The sequence below is a fragment of the Corvus cornix genome, chromosome 2, assembly GCF_000738735.6.
Source record: "Corvus cornix cornix isolate S_Up_H32 chromosome 2, ASM73873v5, whole genome shotgun sequence".
Lineage (NCBI taxonomy): Eukaryota > Metazoa > Chordata > Aves > Passeriformes > Corvidae > Corvus > Corvus cornix.
Genome location: NC_046333.1, coordinates 125255400 through 125273017, shown reverse-complemented (window position 1 = coordinate 125273017; position 17618 = coordinate 125255400). Strand labels below are relative to the sequence as shown.

The window sequence follows — 17618 nt, the reverse complement described above, 5'->3', positions numbered from 1 at the left end:
GTGTCATCTTCTAAGAGACATGATTTTCATCTGACAAAAATTTCCATGGGAAAAAAAAGTTGGGAAAATGAATACTCCATAGTTGGATTTTAAAGTACAGTTAAAATTCTGCCTGCAAAAAAGCTTCTCTAAATGTTTGTTTTTTACAGATTTCTGTTCATAGAATTTGAAGCTGAAGTGAGGCTCGAGTTAACAAAAATAAATATTGACCCCACAGATTTTGTCCCTGTGATTTAGCTTTGGAAACAGACGTTATACAGGTCCGTGCCAGAAATCATTAGATGAAGTCTCTCTCTTTTAATAGCAGTTTCTCTTCTACCAGTTTTTGAAGCAAATGCCCCTTCTCATAACTGTTATTGTAATAACTCCCAACCCACTCACAACAACTCAGAAATACTGGATATTACTTTTGTAAACATTTTGTGGTGTTAGAGAACATATTGCACACGTATTAAAGAAGTACTGTTCCATGATACATTTAGTGAGCATACAGCCTTTGCTTACTGTATTTTACTCTAAACTTAAGTTAACTTACGAAAGTTTATGTGAAGGCAGCTTCTAAAGTCTCATATTCTCTGATTCTAGTGAATCTTCTTTGATTCTTTCAATAATGGTATTTTTTTTAAAAAATCAACTGAGAAACTGCTTATTCTTGAGGAGTAAAAAATTAGGAGATCAGTCAAAAAAATGAAGGCTGTGACTGCATTTTTGATTACTGCATTCAATTAATCTGAAATCTTGACTGTTCACCATGACAGTAATACCACAGCAGAATTGTGCTAGACATTTGGGCTTCACTGAATAACTCAGATGCCATCTAGGCTAAAATGTGAAGCCAGATTTACTTCTACACATCTCTGATTCAAGAGTGATTCATGAAGTTGTGTTGCTCACATTGTCTGATTGCAACAACTGATTGCAATGACATTTTGGGCGTTTTTTAAAGTTTTTTGGGGGAAAGTTTTCACCTTAAGATTTTTCTGAAAAACTGGTCTTTACAATGTTGTGCTGGGTTATGTGTCCCAAATTACTGGTTATTCTAGAAGCATGAGTGTGGACACACATACAACAACACAGTTCTATTTTGCTTGAGATTTTCATTAAGTATTTTGAAAAGATAATATTTTTGATAGAACATCCACCATCAAGTGATTAAAGTGGTTCAGACATGGTCTTTTTGAGTCTGGATACCAAAATAACATCTGTCTGCTGAAGCTGACAGCACATGAATATGTTTAAAACATCCCAACACATGTAGCTTTATGGTACAGTTAATAGGTAGATATTTAAATTTGTGTCAGGTATGTTGCTTGGGAATGAGGTATGCTGAAGGAAGGTGTGAATTATGGAAGTTGGCCAAAGCTTTTTTCTTTCTTTTTTTGATTTGACTGTGTGTTTGCACCCGGCACTATCCAGTTGAAAATCTTTGGGTTTTAATTATTCACCTTTGGCTAAGGTGTAGGTGTTACTTAGGAGTGTGTTTATCTAAACACCACTAAACTGGGGACAAATCTTTGCAGTTACCAGCAGTTCCATTATCTGCAGAGAAATACAGAAACCAGACCAGTTCAAACCAGTGGGAGTCTTACACATTCCCATGCTGGCATGCTTGGGCCACTGGTAGACCAGTGGGAGCAGGAGGGAACAGCTTTCTCTTTCTCCTCCTGGACTGGGTCTGTGCTCAGCCAGAGACATGCTTGGTCATCAGATGTCAGCCTGGATGAAGAGGCAGGTAAAATAAAATGCTCGGCGATGAAGCTGTTGCTTTTTCACCTCCTGTTCTGTGGGGTGTTTTTTATTTTTTTGCTGGGTTTCTGCTTTGGAAAGTCGGGATTTTCCCAGTTCCCAGTACTGCAGTCCCAGGGGCAATGCAATTGGTGTTGTACTGCAGGACTCCATGCGCTGCTCTTCATGAGCCAGGTATGGCAGCAAGGAGTCACACAAACGTCATCCTTGAGTTATTTAAAGAACAAGGAGAGTCTTTACGAAGCAAGGCTGCTGACACTCTTGGCTTTCCTAAGGCGAGCAGTCAATGCCAGCAGAGGAACCACAGATGGACGCGTTGCATAACAGCCTTGCTGGTCTGCTGGTTGATGTATCCCTTGTGACAGAGCATCCCTTCAGCGCAGCAGAGAGCAGGGAGGGCAGGCAGGAGAGCAGGCGTACGGAAACTGTCACAAGCTGGATCTGCCCTTGAGTTTATCTTCAAATCTTCAAAACAAGTCCCTGGTTGCAAACTGAGACCAAGAGAAATCAGTCTGAAAGCATGTGTTACTGTTTTAATAATACTTTTGTTTGTGAAAGGTTCTTTGGAGGCTGTGTCATTACAGATGCTTGCTTCAAAGTGATTTATCATGCTCTGTGTATTGCTGTTTATAGCTGAATATCTTTTGTTAGGAAATCTGTTTCTGGATCGTGTGCAGACAAACATGTGACTATGATTTTTTTGCAGTTTTATAAGTTACTACTTATTTTTTTAAGGTATTTCTTTAAAGTGAAGGACAAATACACATTGAGTACATTATTCTTTATCTTATATGTAATCAATTAATAAAAAATTCAACTGTAAGGTCTTACACAAGAGAATGGAATATGAAATGTAAAACAACAACAAAAAAGGAATTTGGGTAATAAATTGTACTTTTTTAGTTTTATGTGGAGATGCACATGCTCTCTTTTTCTTTGTTCCCATTTTGCCCCAATTTGATCGTGTACATTACCACAACATGAGTAAGAATGTCCAGCCATTGTAGTCAATGGCTCTGCCATGTATTTCTTCACGGTTAGCAGTCATCCCTGAAGCACAGAAATGCCACTTTTTTTTGCCAAACTGTGTGTCACAAATACGGTTTCAATCTGTTTTCGTTGGCCAAGTTGCGAGACCCATGGTTCTCCAAAGTTCCAAGTCTAGCAGTTTTATTCCTTTTGTCCGTATGGAGTAGTACCTGAAGCGTACAGATATTTTGGGAAGGGATATGTCCGTGCTGTCAGAGATCAATACCTTTCTGATAATGCAGACCAAGGGGTGAGTTGAACCTACTACTGCAGCTGCAGCCACAATGATCAGGGCTGCAAGAATATTGTCATCTTCATTTGAAAAAAGGAAACACCCTTCTAAGATACACTTGGTATCACTTGGACTTCCTTACTCCCAGCATGCTCTAAAGAAAGATGCTGGCCTAAATTTCCTCATCTGCTTAGATCTGCTGTGCAAACAGCAAAATCCTGTCACATAAAGGATAGAGAGCAATTCCCACTGCCCAGGGGAGGAGCTCTTTGCTGGGCAAGTTGTCAGACATGTCTCCATAGTCACTTGTGTCAGGTAGATCATACTGAGGATCCAGGAATACTTGCCTACATACATCTTTTCCTTAATGGCAAGTTACATGAGGACTTTGTGCTGGAGGTGAAATAAGGGAAAAATTACTTTTAAGTTAGCTGGGGAATTCAGTGACCCCCGGAGTTGTGCTTGGTAGGGGAAAAGAGTCAAGGTTGTGTGTGTATAAAAAAAGGTTGTTGAAGGGAAGTAAGAGAGAAATAATACAGTTTATTTATTCTAAAAAGCCAAAGGGTGATGGTAGCGATGAGACTGCTATCAGCTCCACTGGAGAGTTGCAGCTGCATTGCAGTTTTTACATCTGTATTGAGATGTGCAATGGAGAAAGAATAAATCCAGTAACCTTCATTTTTCTGGGGGAAAAACAATCAGAAATGATAGACATTCTAAAGATAGCTTATTCTTTAAATAAAACAGGTAAATTTTCAAAATGCAGTAGTGTTCTGCAAAGATAGTGTATAGCTGCAGTGCTCCAGCTTGCACAAAATACAGTGTGTCTACAGGATAGTAATGTAATCCCCTTATGGAAGTGCTCATGTTTGTATCGTATTAAAACCTGCTGTCAGGTGAATGCTGCTTTCAGTGACTCATGAAGAAGTAACTCATTCTTCATGAAGGCCATGTCTCTTTTGTCCAAAGTAGCTAACACACTAACTGGGGGATCCCCAGAGAGCAGCAAGGAGGAGGCCGTGATTGTCCAGGACTGCAGAGAGGACTTGATGAAAGCAGATATTAAGCAGGTACCAAAACCAGACTACCAGCTGCTCACAGGCTAAAGCTTCACCTTTTCATCTGGTTTATGAAAAGATTTATTTATTTGGTAATGTCTTTATTTGTGTTAACCTTAGAGTTTTCATTAAATCATAGAGGTTTTTTTCTCCCTGAAATTCTTTGATGGTTGTTGGAAAAGACAGGCATACTAGGGGAGGTCTGGTGTCAGGAAGAAAAGGGAGTGTAGAAAGACTGGAGCAGAGCATCACAGAGGGACTAAGATGAGGGAGGAGGATGTTTGAATTTATGAAAATTGTGGACAGTCTGCCTGACAGCGTGCAGAGTGGGATGTGCCTGCATTTGCTGTTCTTGCAGCTTTCCAACCCTGTGTTTTCCAGTGGGTATGATTTTAAGAGTAATAACAATAATCTCTCTTCTCTGAGACTTCATTCTGAAGAAAGAGGTTCCATTGTCACGTACAGAGAGAATTCTTTAAATAATTTTAGCAAAAAGTTTAAATGTCAATGCCTCTGTGACTATAAATACTCTAATTCATTAGTGTGGAACATTCCACATGCTTAGCCACTTGTACATTTGTGATCTGAAGACAAAGAAACTGGACCATTAGGTCATTGCACATTGTATGAATATAGAAAAAAAAGATGGAAAATGTTGTACTTTGTTGACTAATAGTGGAAAAGAGTCCACTTCTTTTTCTGAGAGGAAGAAGATAATTGAATTATATAATGGAATACAGTGTCTTCTTGTCATTAAAGTCTGTGTTGTCTTTGATAGATGGAAACAAAAATTAGTAGTATCAACTGTACCGTGGACATTTCAGTAAGACTTTGGTGGATTTTTACAACATGCATCTCTAGTTTGATACAGAGTACTGCTTGCATAGGACAGTATGGAAAGTGGTGAAGATGTTAATGAAGTTAATTTTTTGTGTGATTTCTTTTGGTGACCGTTATGGTTGTTGTACCTCTCTCAGAAGCAGGAGTAACTTTACGGAAGTCTGAGAATGGATAACATGAGCATAATACCAGACCCACAATAAGTGACTGGCTGTTTTATGTCATGGTAATTATCACTTGTGATATTTGTGAGAGCAGTGTTTTCTTAGACAAAAATAATAATGAAAAAAAAGGTGGTGAGCGGGTTTTGCTAAGTAATTTGAAAACTACAAGAACATATTCACTATCTGAGTCCGTACAGCACTGTTGTATTGTGCCTTTATAAACAGCTACTAACACTAACGCATGCATTACCAAGGAAGTGTTTCTGTCTAGCAGAACAAACTGGGGAACAAGCTGGACCTAGTACTAACCAGAGGCTGGGTGGTGTATTCTCAATTTCCCTTTGATACCTGCAGGCCACAGTTTTTGGTAGTTTCCTGTAATGAAAAAAACGTTGAATTCAGAACAAGAACACTAAAGATGACAGCAGAGTTAAGCCAGATGCATTCTTCTGCTACCACATATTATGTCGGTGGTTTCATTCTTTCCAATACAAAGCATTCAAGTAATTAAAACCAAACAAGAACACAACAAAAAGCCCTGGACTCACAGAGCGAACATATTTTATAGTACACTGAATGTTTAATGTTAAAAGCATCTTGGAAAAACATTTAGATCAGGAGTACTTATAAATATTCTTGATACCTCCCTTCAGTTTTATTCTGTCTAAATTGACCATCTTGTATGCTTACAGTACTTTATCAAAAGTAAGTTTCATAGAGCTTCTTAAACCATTTTTATTTTCATATCTCCAGATCATTTATGAAGTTCTGCCTTTATTTCATGCTAAATGTAAATATGTATTTTGGTTATTTCCTATAATGGTGTTACAGATCATATGTAAACTGCTTGGAAACAAATGACAGGGAAGGCAATAATTTGCAGACCAATTTTGCCCAAATCTCCTACTGTCCCAGTAGAACCATATGTGGCAATTGCTCCCTCCAGCTTTTTCTGCATCCTCTACCACTTTGGAAGGTGTTTTGTGTATTGCAGGTTATTGAATATCAGCCTTCCTCTGCTCTCAAATTGTGTGTTATCCACCCTGTGCTTGACTATGCAACCTTTGTTTTTCGATTATTTGGTATTGTTGTGTTGCGGTTGTCTCAGTTACAGGGTCAGATTCTAACTTCAGGTCCAATTTGTTCCACCAGGATTGTTGCATGTGTTTTAAAAACATAACCAACATAGCTCTGAGCAACCTGGTCTGGTGAAAGAGGTCCCTGCCCACGGCAAGGGCGCTGGAACTAGATGATCTTTAGGGTCCCTTTCAACCCAGGCCATTCTATGATAAACTATGTTTTGGTTTTTGTTTTTCTTTGACATCTCTCCATAAAAGGGCAATGCTTTCACTTCCCTCAAAGAAGGGAATCAAAGACGAGAAACCAGAGCTCAGAAATTTTGTGAGGGATTAAATGACTTCCCAGTAGCTTTAAAGAGAAACTACTGTGTGTCCGTAATTGTCATGAATCATCATTCATACTGCTGGTTTTTGGATGCTAGAACTGTTCATAAGTGAATAAATCTACTTTAAATGGTGGTGATGGGGTAAAAGGTGAATGCTTATTTAAGATTGATCTAAAGGTCTGATACAGATACTACAATGTTACGTAGTGTAAGTTGTGTGTGGCGTCTTGCTTGATGGCCTCAGTGCAGTGCAATGCAAAGTAGTGGTGCAAGGTACTGTTTTTCCTGCCATGACAAACATTTTCAGTTAATGCGGTTGCAGCAATGATCATTAAGAATGATCATTCCCATCTGCAGCGTCACCAGATTTATGTGTGAAACATCCCCTTTCACAGTGGGACTTGTACCTGTGGTATACTTTAAAAGCAAAGGTCTAGGTCTAGTGTTGTGGTTTTTAACTCTCATTATTTAGGATGCTGGGCACCTAACAATCCTACATTAATGAAGAAAAACGATGACTAATCTGCCACCACTGCTTCTTGCAAACATCTGTCCGTTAGAAAATTGTACCCCAGGAGAACATCCTGAGCTGGGAAATACAGAAACAATTTTAACTGTTTAAAGACTAAGGAGAGGTCTTCTACAGGAAATTATTTTAAGCTCCTCTTCAGTGGGATTGTTAAGGAGGAGCGTTTTCAGTGCGCTAGTGTTGCATGGTGAAGAAATATATATGGTCATGGAGTATAATATCTGCTATCAGTGAATACTGGCTGCTGTCTAGAATAGGTAGTCTACATGGTCCGTGTGTTCTCATTTTCTTGTGGATGTTGCTCTGCTGTACATAAATACATAAATTCTGGTGCAGTTATTCCTGCCTGGGATTTCTTTGACAGTCACATGCACATGCTGTACCATGTACATGCAGGGGACAGTGCTCTTCAAAAACCCCAACTTCTCCACACACTGACTGTGCAGATGGCTTGCTCAGCCACAGAAAGCTGGCAATTCTAGTGATGCTTTAACAAGAATGTGTAGTGTCAGGCACCTTTGGCTCATGCCTAGTAGGTCCTACTCTGCCCAGAAGCTTCAGTGGCATTTCCTTACTGTCCATTCATCTTCTCCAATCTTGTTGTTTTGTAGTGTCTGGTTTTATATCCATCATTTTTAAAATATCTTTAGTTCTTATCTGTGCAGCAAAAGTTTAACTCATGGGATGAGGAGACGGCTATCTAAGATATTTGGCTCCTTTGGAAGAAATTAAGTTGTTTTGGACCTTTGAAAGGTTTGAAGAGTTGTTTAAAAAGCAAGAAGAAAGATGTATGCTTGACTTAAATATATTTCTTCTTTATAAGAGATGGTTCAGTGAAGAGATGGCTTTGTGCCCTGACTGTTTCAAGGCCAGATGCCCTTGTTAAAGACGCTTTGTTGGTTAAGCCTGGAGATTATCTGGTGGTGGTACTTAACAGGGAAATAATGTCCAGTTGAAATTTCAGGTGCTAAGCAAACAACAGAAACCTCTCATCTGTAATTGTGAGATTTTAAAAAAAAAAGCAACCTGCCTGAAAAATCTGAAAGACCTATTGGTAAACTGTGTGTCACCTGAAACAAGCTTATACGGTGTAGAGTGTGTGCAGGATGGTGATGCTTACTGCACAATATATTTTTAATATGGTGGTATCTATTTCAGTCTGTAATCTAGCACTCTCTTTCCTAAAACAGAAGGACTCAGGCCTTCTTTAGCTCTTCAACACATTGCCAGTGTGTTGTCAGAACATCAGCTTGTCTCTTGAGTCATCATGGCATAAAATTGGTGAAGGCAGTTCTTGACACTGGAATAGCCTCGGGGGCTTCGCTTTGTATCTCTCGTGTGTAATTTGGAGGAACTGTGGGTTGCTATAAAGTACATCAGTCAGATCTCTGGCTGAGGTATTTTCATTCCGAAACTCCTTCATGTCTCAGAATTGGGGTGTATCCTGAACTGTAGCTTGATAAACATGGAAGGAGCTTGATGTAAAGAAATGCTGAAGTTCCTGGGTATGTTCACATCAAAAAGGCAATTGATAGGAGGCAATGTCATAGCAAATAAAGTAATGATGAGCTTGGAGCTTCTGCTCTCCATGTCTGGTAGCTCAGAAACAACAGAACAGTTGCAGAAATAACTAAATCAAACCTGCTACAAGGTAGTATTTGTCTCCTGAATAATGTAACTAGATTTCTCTGCTCCCTGCCCTGGAATATGACTGAAGCCCAGACATGAGGACAATGTACAGAGGAGGGAGAAAATGAGGAAAAGAAGAATATCCAGAGCCATAGCTGATAGAAGATATATTGGAATATCTAGAATGTTCTGTTAGTGCTTTTTTAATCTGGTCACAGAGTATAAGGAAATTTGTAGTTCATGGGGATCAGATGATACATTAATCGTGGGAATGTCCCTATTGCATCTTCCTTTAAAACAGGTAGTGCTGGCTGCAGAGTACTGGACCAAGTGGTCTGTAGAGTCCCACATATAAAGTATGAGAGTTTATATGTTATTGGTATTTGTACCATACACCCTACTGCTCTACCTGAAAAGTATCTGGAAGTGCTGCTATCTCAATAATGATATTTCCTGAGAAAATGAAAACCAAGAAAAGAAAAGCATTAAAATCTGGTCTCTTATTAGGCTGGATGTAAAGATAAATGTCAGTTGTGTATGTTACTATATTTAGAAGAAAACATTTTCATCACCTGTTCAAAACAAAAAAAATCATTAGCACCAAATAATTCCAACTTCATTAGCTGTAAACAAGAGGTGAAGAGAACAGCAGTGTTCTACTGTTCCTTACAGGTGACTGAGCTATCCTTGTGAGTCAAATCATGGCGATTTCAGCAGGAACGGGGAAATAATAGTGTCCTTGTAGAAGATGAGGACAAGACCGTATTAACAACAGTTGGAGCAGCTTTGCTCATGATGGATGTACTCTTATTAATGAGATGAACACAAACTTGTAGGATGATCAGGGAAATGGAAAGAGAACCCATCTGAGAGGTGTATGTGGATGCTCTTCATGGACGTGTGCATAGACAAAATAGCTTTGAATTAGCTATCACAGGTACTGTAGTCCATGTAGTCCTGGAGAACAGGTCCAAGGACAGGAGATGAATGGAAGCTGGGACTGGAGAGGGCAAGATGAGCTAACTCTGTGTCTTCTCTGTTCTAAAGCAGGTTTCTAATGGATGGAGAAGGACAGAAATCCAACCAGTTGTGAGGTGAAGTATAGCGTGTGTCTCCTGAATGGCTGCAATAGCAAAGAACCCCCTGGAAGATAGTTTACAGTGCTGTGACCTTTTGGCTTACGTATGCCATAGAAGCAATGGCTTAATGGTTCCACTCTTCAGGGTATACAGTCTCACTTTGGCAGGGAGCAGAGGATCATCTCAGAGGTATTTCTTGCTTGGAGTCTCCAGATCTCTTTCAGCAGCACTGGCAGCTCAGGACAGCATTGTCCAGAGTCAGTGGCTTTTTATGTCCAATTCTGTTTGGCTCTTGCTTGAAAAAAATAAGGATTTGGAGAGCTCAGAAAGAATGACACGTACATATTAACAATAAACAGAAACTGACCCTTGGGTCATTTTTGAGACTGACTTGATTTCAGTGAAGTGCTTGCCATCTTGTTCGCAGTAGTAGATTTATGTAGCAACAGACCAACATGCCTGTGGCTCTTTGATTTGGTGAGATGAGGACTTGCAGGTTTTTTCAAGTGTTTCATCAATGTATGTTTTATTAGAAAAAAATTATACTTAATGGTGTGGCAGAAAAAAAGTTAAATATTATTTTAAGCTTGACTTACAGCAACTTTTTAGAGACAAATTGTGCTAAACAAATTATCCATGTATGTGCATTAGGACTGTATATATGCAGTAATACTACAAAACATATTTTGGGAATATGAGACATTCATACAGTGTGGGAATCATGCTGTTTGCAATAGATAAGAGGGAAAGAAGGAAGAGCAAAACATTTCTGACCTTGCGTTTTCTCTTACTTTGGGAAAGACAAAGTTCATGTAACATCTGCTCTAAGGTTATCTTCAGCTAATCATTCTTCTCAGAAGTTAAGGAAGATTTATGGACTTTTTGTTACTTTTCCATCTTTTTCATATTCATCGTGGTATTTTGTATTGCACTGAGCAAGTGATCCAGCCCCTTTCCCTGAGGAAAGCACCAGTGTGAAGTTTTCTTTCTCTAAACAGTACCCCATCAGAGTGATCTCATTTATGAGTGGGGATGTACCTGTGAACAAACTAGAACAGTAGCAGAAGGCGCAGGCAGGAAAGGGATGGAACATGAATATTTTGGATAAGATTTGGAATAATTGGTCTGTTGCTTCAGGGCACTATTGAGACTGGTTTGCAGACAGAGTTATTTGTTGCATCAGCAAGTGGCCTTTAAAGTAGAGAAAATGGAGCAGAAAATCTTCTCCAAAAATCCTCAAGATTGGTGGATGACTATAAGGGATAACTGTTGTCTGCAGGGTTCTGTTATTCCTTTCTGAATTTAATTTTTGCTTTGCACTCACAATCAAGAGATTACCCTTTATTTGATTGCTCTGTTTTGAAGCAGACAATTTCTGTGTCATACTCCTACTACAGCTTCAGTCATTGCCCCAAGGGCTCTTCGCCAGATAAGTCTTCCTGATAGATTGCAGCTGTTTGAAAAGTAAAAATTATTCATTGGATCAATTTTTTCAATATATAGAATAAATTACTAGTGTAAACTGCAGCTTATCTCCCGCTGTGGAATTTGGCTTGCCTCACTGTTCCCGTTTATGCAGAGCATTTAAAACTGTAGATCTTATCACCAGCCAATAATGAGAGCAATGTTTTACTACCCATCCTCTCCCCAGTGCCAGCACACTGTATCCCATGTTTTGTGAATCAGATAGCAAGATCTAGAGTTCAGTCCTGTTTCCATATGGATAGGTTTGAAATTTCAGTTGTCTTTAAGGAAGTTGACAAGTTGCTCAAAAAGCAGTGATAAAAAGGTTTCTATGAAAAAGGCATTTTCCATCTGTTTTGCAAACTTAAGCAAACTTTTCCAGGGAGCCTTAGAGGGCAAAGCAGCTATTCCTGCCGCTGCACTGCAGAGGGGACAGCAGCAGCAGAGCATGTCCGTGGGATGTGTTTACACCAGACCACAGGAATCACAGTAATTTAACATCCTGTTTATTGCTGGTGCTGTTCTGCAAGCACTCCCTGGAGAGGCCTGGTGTGGTGGTAGCCTCCATAGCAGCCAGGGTAGCATCACTGGATTGTACCTCTGCAGAGAGGAGAGGGCACTGGAAAGGGTGCTCCAGGTGCTCCTGGGGACACACCTGGCTTGGGAAGCCATCTAGCTTGAGGAGATGGCAGGAGCAGCAGAGGGAGAGACAAATGAGAGCCCTGTGTGTGGGAGAGTACATCAGCCAACCTTTGGAACCAAATACCACAATTTCTTGAGTATCTACATATACAGAATGGTTGTAAAAATGAATGGATTCTCTTCTGTCAAGTTTTAGTGACCATGGAGATAATAAAGAAATACGCATTTGTAAAAACAGGCCCATTCTTTGTGGAGCAGTGCTTGCTAGATGCAAGTTCAAATAAAAGACTTCGAGAAACATGCTTGTAATATGCATCACTCTCTCTTCAGCTCTTTTAAACATATTTTCTATTCCAGGATGCTGCGAACCACTCTGTGAGTGTCTCCCATCTGTTAGGACTGATGTGCAGAGACCTTTTATTGTCTTTAAGCTATTACAGTCCAAATAGGAAGTCAGTGTCTCAGTTGCTGAGGACTCTGTCAAGGGCTCTCAGGCTCTAACACACCAACCAGACTTCCAAAGGCCCTTTGAATAACTGAACAGCAAAATCTGTTAGCTTGGCTAGGAGGAGGTGAAGGACTTTGAGGTGGCCTTTGATGCATTTTTCTTTTTTTCCTTGAGAAGTTCAGGTATCTATATTTTTTTTAGAAGAAAAGTTCCTATAGTTGTACAGTAAAAGATTTTCATCTTAATTCTAGTAGCTGTCACTATAAAAAAATTGGTTTGTGTATAACAAGAACAGCAGAAACAAAGAAAGGCCCTTCATTCTGCATATGAATTAGTCTGCAAATACAAAGTTAGTGTGGAAAATATTAATTTTATGTTCGACCACAATGGGCAAAGGCAGAAATCCTTAACTTCCAATTAGTGCATTATTATTGTCTCTCTCCTTCAAATACCAAACAGCAGTTTTCTTTTTAAATGTGTGCATAGTACTGCTCACTATATGTTTTGAGATGTATCATTATAGTACTATGCTAATTCAATATAATATTTGGAAATATTGCCCTTTGCTTTTCGCTTTATTGTGAAAAATTATGGCTTTTACTGAAGAATGCTGATGACCTTGGACTATTTGTATGGACCATTCTCTTCTTATTTTTGTTTTTGTCTTTGGCAAGTGAGTAATTTTCAATCTCCATAATCAGCAACCAAACACAAGAGCAAGAAGATCATTTCTTTATCTGTACTGTCAGTATTTTGAGTTGTTAGATGGTAACCAAGTATTATTATAAATGCAAAGTATTGTATGGACTAAGAATATATTGTTTGTAGCATGATGTAGATCTTTACTCATTATAGAAGAGTGGCTGTAGTTACTTTAGATGCATGGAGTCACAGCCGTGTACATGGATTTTCTTGCTGGTTCTTTGTTAGGATGTTGGTTTTGCCATTAATGATGAATTGAAGAAAATGAAAATATTTTTATTTTACCTGTAGAATGTAATTTCGGATTTTTATTTCTTTCAGAAGTGCTTCTGTTATTACTGGTGTGCTGGTTACAATGGTTCATTATATGATGAATCATGTTTTGGGTGTCGAAAGCTTCTAACAACATGCTTAATAGTATTGATGCAGTGCTCAGTATGACAATATCAGTGTGATGTGACTGTAGTCAAGTGATCAGAGTCAGATTTCAGATGTCTATTTGTGAGAATTTAGGACATGTAAGTATGAGAGGGAGAGAGCAATTTAAATATAGTGTTATTTTGTCCCAGTTACAGCTTATTAATGCATACATATTTATATGGTACTTCCTTAGCAAAAGGTCCAGGTGTTTTGTTAACCACTGTCAAAAGCTGAATTTTGGGTGGAGGACAGTAGACAGTTAACATGGAATAAAAGCGTTTTTGTGCTTCACTGCTTCTCTTCTTATCAATCCTAGTTAATTTTTTTATTTTTTATCATGTCCCTCTGGTGAGGATAGCAGTAAGAAATAGATAAGCACATGACTCCACTAAAACAAAGGAAAATGTAAGCCTTTTAGTAAATCTGAATGTTTAGGGCCTATGGGCTTCGGGTGATTATTGTTTAAAAGGTAGGATAAGGAAAGGCAAGCTCAACAACACTGGAAAGCAGGGGTATGTGACTCTAGAGAAGAAGGTTGGTTCTTTGATGATGAACTTTTGTAGCCAACATCCACCTGAAGTAACTGCAAATATTATTCCCTTTCCCCTCCCCGGGGCTCTTCTGATGCTGCAGTTTCTATCCCCTTGCCACCTGGTCCTGGCAGCTGCAAGATACTGCTGTCCCTCTCATTGTTTGGTGGGAGTGGAGCCCTGGTGAGAAAACACTGCCTGGCCCACACTCAGACTGTGCTGGGGCAGCTCTGAAGCATAGGAGAGCCCTTACAGCACAGTGAACCAGTGCTTCATTGCTTGGAGCATTGCTGCACTGGAGTCAGAGGTTTCTGGTCAGGGAATTGACTGAAAGCTTTGGAGTTGTGGGCAGGGAAAATGATTTTTTTTTTCTTTGCTTCAAGTGAACTTGGTTGTGCTTTTCAATAGGGTCAATTTTATCAAAAGCATCTGCTCCCACTACAAGCTTCTCTGCTCTAAGAATATTCTCTAGTACCCTTAAAATATGCTAAAGTAGTGACTTAGAGGAAGGACTCAGGCTTTTCGATCTAAGCCAGGCAAGTAATAAACAGTAGTCTAAAGACTTAAAAGCTAGAATAAAATTTGTGGTTTTAAAGATTTATTTGAGAGCAAGTCTTAAAAAATAGAAGAAAAAATAGAAGTGTGGTATAGGTGTGTCCAGATGGAAATAGTACTTAGTAGGGAGTTTGAAGGTAACAGTGGCCAGGAGCTGGCAGAGGAAATGGGACAGTAGGAGATTGGATGTTGCATTGGTTTGGAACACTTGCATAGCCTTGGACTTTTCTTGGACCCTCTTTTTCTCATCTTCTGGAGCTTAAACCCAGCCTTTCCTTGTAGAGAGCTTTGACTGGGGAAAATGTGATGGTTGCTTAACATTGATAAATTATTATCAAAAAAGCAATAAATTCATCAGCAAAATCAAGGAAATGATTGATCAAGAGTAAGTGTAGTAACTAAGTCTGATTTGGCCTTTAAAAAAAAGACACTTTTAATGGCCAGGCTGGCTAGATTGGTGTTTTGCAGGGATCCAGTGAAACCACTCTCCCTGCTGAGGAAGCAGGGAGACATGAAACTGAGAGACCTCGGATGGTGGTAAAAAGTCTGTCCTCAAGGACCTGTAACTTCTGCTGCTGCTATCTCAGCTGATTCATTGTAATTTGGCTATTTCATGAGTTTGGATTTACAAACACTTGGAAAGAAAGGATCCAAAACTGCTTGGTTCTCAAATGCAGACTGGACTGACACAAGTACATCCATCCAGAAGTTGGGAGATGTCATTTGGAGACTGGGATGTGGGATTAGAGAAAGGAAGTCTTCATAGTTCATGTAGTAGATGATCTTACAACTGATTTCATTACACCTAATAACAGTAACATAAGGGCTTTTGATTTCAGTCCACAGAAAATCGCCTTAGCAATGGTGGGATAAATGTTTTGGGAACAATTGATGCGTAACAAACAAGTTACTCTCCCCTCTGAGTGCAAGTACTGTTGAACAGCTGTGTGCAGGTTCAGCTTTCCAGCAGGGAAAGCTGGAAAGTACTGGGGCAATTCTTAAGGCATCAGCTCACACGTGATGCTGACTAAATGCAGATGGCTTAAGTGGTTCCTCTCTTCAGTTTTATGCCTTGCCTGTCTCTCAAAGGCTGTTGCTGCTGCTGCAGTACTGGCTGACTGATATATGAAATATGTGTGTTTGCATTTATGAGCCAAACTGTAAAAGTGGAGCAGAGTCACATAAACCAGAACTTGTAGCTGCTAAAATTCCTGTGGCTGGGAAGCATGAGCAGTGTTCTTGTTTGCTGGATGCAGTTGAGGAGTGGTAAATATTAAAAATTACTGTCGTTCAAAATGGGCAGAGAAAAAGTCCAAAGTTTGTTTTATTTGGGCTGTTAAATTGGATCAGGAAGAAAAAAGGATTCCAGTAGCTGAAAGAGTATGGTTTAGCATGGCTAGAAATGGCAAGGATTCTCATGACTATTCCTGTTTTTTGCCTGCTTGTGAAGACTTTCACCTTAGGCACAGATGCCAGTGCTGACAATTTTAGGACATTGTAAAATTATTTGGAATAAGGGTTAGATTTTCGGAACAGTAGTGCTTGTCATTGTAGGGGGGAGGAAAAATCAGAAGAGCTAGAAGAAGTTAGTTATAAACTACTTGGGGAAGCTTTGGGATTAGCTTCGGGTCTAGACTCTGACATCTCGACGCCAACTTGGCAAACACTTGCAACAACTGCTGTAGTGTGATTTTGCAATTCTGCAGAGGCCTGGATGGGAACATGTTAGTCCTGTTGCCACACACACAGAAGAACCTTGTTGGAAGTCTGATTACAAACACTAGGGATCAGCTTCTCCATCATATCAGGAACTTGTGCTCACTTTGTCGTCATATGGTGCAGAAATGCAGATATTAATGGTTCATTCACAACTGGATGAAGTCACAGGGGCAGTTGGTGTAGTCTGGCCAGAGTGGGCTACAGAGCAACTAAAGCCTTCTCAGAAACTAGATTTTCATGCTGGGATATTGGGTAATTGGAAAATCATCTGGCAGTGTTGGTCTTGAGAAAGTGTAGCACCTCCATGTCATCCCTGAGGAAGGAGCTTCTGAGCCCAGAGGAATTTGGCATTCTGAGTGAAACACTCCTCTGCAGGCATGAGGAGCTGATGGGTGACAGATTCAGGATTCAGCTGATTATAGCAGATATCCGAGACCTTTCCAGTACTTGATGGTGACCATATGGCTGCTGTGCTCTTTGCAAAAGCCTTGGCTGGAGGAAAGAAGGGTTTCTACAGATATAATCAGAACACAGCAGGAATCATCATCAGTGTTTCGGTTCCAGGCACTGATGTGTTGCAAAAGACAGTTGTGAGAGTTAAGCTGTTGTGCATCATGGGAGAGTGTTGATCAGCATCTGTGTGAGTCCTTGCATCAGCCAGAAAGCAGCTGTGAACTGTTTCATGGGCAAGTTCAAGGTTTGCTCACTAAAATATCAAGAGCCTTGGACTGTAGTATAGTTTCAGTTAATGAACCTTCCACCTGATGGGTGAGATAAGATTCCAGAAAAGGGAGTGCACCCAGCACATCCTGTTCCTCTTGGTGACTTACTGACCAACAGTTGATGGGAAACAGCAGGTAGCTGACCACTTCTTATCTTGGGCTTTAAATTAGACTCCATCTGATCTGTTCAGTAGAGCTCCTGGCAAGGCACAGAGATATCTCCAGAGACCCACAAAGCAGAATACAGGGGGGGAAGTGTCCTTTTGTAAGAACAAAATTAACTTGATCTCTAGGAAGTGAGATGATGATTTTGGATGATCAGTCAACGTTTTCAAAAAATTATCTGCTTTGATTCCACCCACAAGGTGGAAATCCCACAAGGATTTCCAGCCCACAAGGATGGAAAGCAAAAGTCTGCTAAACGTAGTGGGTTTGGTAGTTTTATTTTGGTGCGTTGACTCCTCAGAAATTTTACATTGTGAGAGAGTTTTCTTGGGTGAAAAAGACAGTATGTAATTTTTACAGACAAAAAAAAAATTCCTTCATTGCCTAAAAAAACCCTATGACTCCTTGAGCAATGGATCACTGAATCCTGGATCCTGGTGGCATTTGCCATTGTCCAAATCTTCTCTTCCTTTTCCTGGAAAGCTGGCTGCTCTCCTTTCCCTTGTTACCCCTCTCCTCTGACTTACGCAGGTTCCCAAC

General features: G+C 39.8%; 1 protein-coding gene across 4 annotated transcripts in view; it reads left to right on the top strand.

The window, feature by feature from the left end:
- ZNF704 (zinc finger protein 704) overlaps nt 1-17618 on the top strand; it is a 104787-nt gene that overhangs the window by 47012 nt on the left and 40157 nt on the right. The gene's annotated exons all lie outside the window — the stretch shown is intronic.